Raw genomic sequence first — 3,808 nt, 5'->3', positions numbered from 1 at the left:
ATCAAACTTAATGTTCTGATCAATTTTTAATATACAATTGAACATTTATTGCATTTTTAACTGCAAAATAATTTGCAAGTTGTTGATGAATTTTGTCGAAATGATTACATTAAATACTCATGAAAAATGTTGTATATATATCTCTTATGCCTGTGAGCAGATATTATAGAAACTATAACAGGATCCCCTGTATTACATTTTCAAATTCTTCGATACATTTTCTTGACAATAATTTTAAAACAAAACTAATCTAAAATATTTAAAGGTTTTAACCTCATAACTAGCTCAAAAAGTGTGAAACTGTTTTAATAATTGTACGGTGTATAAAAAAGGCTAATAAGAACATTCATTTATCTATCCCTAGGTATTTTATTTATAAAACAAAATCAAAAATATAAAAATTTTTCATTAATTTAATTTTTGTTCTTCCCAAAGTATGTGAAAACAACTGGGAACATTCAAGGTTTACCTGTTTAACGTTTCCAACTAAATGCACTTTCCTTTCAGAAAAGATACCAATGTCCAAACTATTAAAGTGATTCTTTGCATTTTAAATATGTTGAGGCCCTTCGAATTATTAAATTTGGGTTCTTGATCAGCAAAATTGTATACCTAAAAATTAAATCTTTGGTTAAAATATGTCATTGTACCATTTTTCTTCTCTCTTCGAACAATTAGCAACACGCAAATGAGAGTAATGTAGATGCAGTTTTGTAACGTTAGTCTTAATATATTAGATTGTCATGACATAATGTAATTATCAAACTTAATGTTCTGATCAATTTTTATCAATTATTAATATACAATTGAACATTTATTGCATTTTTAACTGCAAAATAATTTGCAAGTTGTTTATGAATTTTGTCGAAATGATTACATTAAATACTCATGAAAAATGTTCTATATATATCTCTTATGTCTGTCAGCAGATATTATAGAAACTATAACAGGATCCCCTGTATTACATTTTCAAATTCTTAGATACATTTTCTTGACAATAATTTTAAAACAATACTCATCATAAATATTAAAAGGTCTTAACCCCATAACTAGCTCAAAAAGTGTGAAACTGTTTTAAAAATTGTAAGGTGTATAGACAATGCTAATAAGAACATTCATATATCTATACCTAGGCATTTTTTATTATAAAAAAAAATCAAAAAATATAATCATTTTTCATTAATTAACTTTTTGTTTTGCAAATGTATGTGAAAACAACTGGGAACATTCAAGCTTTACCTGTTGAACGCATCCAACTAGATGCACTTTCCTTTCAGAAAAGATACCAATGTCCAAACTATTTAAGTGATTCTTTGCAATTTAAATATGTTGAGGCCCTTCGAATTATTAAATTTGGGTTCTTGATCAGCAAAATTGTATACCTAAAAATTAAATCTTTGGTTAAAATATGTCATTGTACCATAAGTCTTCTCTCTTTGAACTATGAGCAACACGCAAATGTGAGTAATGTAGATGCAGTTTTGTAAAGTTAGTCTTAATATATAAGTGTGATAAGATTATTTTATTATCAAACTTAATGTTTTGATCAATTTTTATCAATTTTTAATATACAATTGAACATTTATTGCATTTTTAACTGCAAAATAATTTGCAAGTTGTTGATGAATTTTGTCGAAATCATTACATTAAATACTCATGAAAAATGTTGTATATATATCTCTTATGTCTGTGAGCAGATATTATAGAAACTATAACAGGATCCCCTGTATAACATTTTCAAATTCTTAGATACATTTTCTTGACAATAATTTTAAAACAATACTCATCATAAATATTAAAAGGTCTTAACCCCATAACTAGCTCAAAAAGTGTGAAACTGTTTTAAAAATTGTAAGGTGTATAGACAATGCTAATAAGAACATTCATATATCTATACCTAGGTATTTTTTATTATAAAAAAAAATCAAAAAATATAATCATTTTTCATTAATTAACTTTTTGTTTTGCAAATGTATGTGAAAACAACTGGGAACATTCAAGCTTTACCTGTTTAACGCATCCAACGAGATGTACTTTCCCTTCAGAAAAGATACAAATGTCCAAACTTTTTAAGGTTTTCTTTTCAATTTAAATATGTTGAGGCCCGCTGAGATATTGAATTTGGATTCTTGCTCATCAAAATTGTATAACCTAAAAATTAAAGCATTGTTTAAAATATGTCATTGTACCATAAGTCTTCTCTCTTTGAACTATGAGCAACACGCAAATGTGAGAATTGTAGATGCAGTTTTGTAAAGTTAGTCTTAATATATAAGAGTGATAAGATTATTTTATTATCAAACTTAATGTTCTGATCAATTTTTAATATACAATTGAACATTTATTGCATTTTTAACTGCAAAATAATTTGCAAGTTGTTGATGAATTTTGTCGAAATGATTACATTAAATACTCATGAAAAATGTTGTATATATATCTCTTATGCCTGTGAGCAGATATTATAGAAACTATAACAGGATCCCCTGTATTACATTTTCAAATTCTTCGATACATTTTCTTGACAATAATTTTAAAACAAAACTAATCTAAAATATTTAAAGGTTTTAACCTCATAACTAGCTCAAAAAGTGTGAAACTGTTTTAATAATTGTACGGCGTATAAAAAAGGCTAATAAGAACATTCATTTATCTATCCCTAGGTATTTTATTTATAAAACAAAATCAAAAATATAAAAATTTTTCATTAATTTAATTTTTGTTCTTCCCAAAGTATGTGAAAACAACTGGGAACATTCAAGGTTTACCTGTTTAACGTTTCCAACTAAATGCACTTTCCTTTCAGAAAAGATACCAATGTCCAAACTATTTAAGTGATTCTTTGCAATTTAAATATGTTGAGGCCCTTCGAATTATTAAATTTGGGTTCTTGATCAGCAAAATTGTATACCTAAAAATTAAATCTTTGGTTAAAATATGTCATTGTACCATTTTTCTTCTCTCTTTGAACAATTAGCAACACGCAAATGAGAGTAATGTAGATGCAGTTTTGTAACGTTAGTCTTAATATATTAGATTGTCATGGCATAATGTAATTATCAAACTTAATGTTCTGATCAATTTTTATCAATTATTAATATACAATTGAACATTTATTGCATTTTTAACTGCAAAATAATTTGCAAGTTGTTTATGAATTTTGTCGAAATGATTACATTAAATACTCATGAAAAATGTTGTATATATATCTCTTATGTCTGTGAGCAGATATTATAGAAACTATAACAGGATCCCCTGTATAACATTTTCAAATTCTTAGATACATTTTCTTGACAATAATTTTAAAACAATACTCATCATAAATATTAAAAGGTCTTAACCCCATAACTAGCTCAAAAAGTGTGAAACTGTTTTAAAAATTGTAAGGTGTATAGACAATGCTAATAAGAACATTCATATATCTATACCTAGGTATTTTTTATTATAAAAAAAAATCAAAAAATATAATCATTTTTCATTAATTAACTTTTTGTTTTGCAAATGTATGTGAAAACAACTGGGAACATTCAAGCTTCACCTGTTTAACGCATCCAACTAGATGTACTTTCCCTTCAGAAAAGATACCAATGTCGTAACTTTTTAAGTTTTTCCTTGCAATTTAAATATGTTGAGGCTCGCTGAGATATTGAATTTGGATTCTTGCTCATCAAAATTGTATAACCTAAAAATTAAAGCATTGTTAAAAATATGTCATTGTACCATAAGTCTTCTCTCTTTGAACTATAAGCAACACGCAAATGTGAGTAATGTAGATGCAGTTTTGTAAAGTTAGTCTTAATATATAGGTGTG

At 26.3% G+C, this 3,808-nt stretch overlaps 1 long non-coding RNA gene across 1 annotated transcript; it reads right to left on the bottom strand.

Moving 5' to 3' along the window:
- Positions 1-1,729: 1,729 nt before the first annotated feature.
- On the bottom strand, positions 1,730-3,808 carry LOC103310580. Its single transcript, XR_003840009.1, has 3 exons — positions 3,536-3,808; positions 2,766-2,908; positions 1,730-2,151 (listed from the first exon to the last, which is right to left on the bottom strand). It is a non-coding gene; the product is annotated as an uncharacterized LOC103310580 (long non-coding RNA).

Source organism: Acyrthosiphon pisum, unplaced genomic scaffold, assembly GCF_005508785.2.
Source record: "Acyrthosiphon pisum isolate AL4f unplaced genomic scaffold, pea_aphid_22Mar2018_4r6ur Scaffold_20630;HRSCAF=21657, whole genome shotgun sequence".
Lineage (NCBI taxonomy): Eukaryota > Metazoa > Arthropoda > Insecta > Hemiptera > Aphididae > Acyrthosiphon > Acyrthosiphon pisum.
Note: the sequence above shows the minus strand (reverse complement) of the source record. Positions and strands in the feature narration are given on the sequence as shown.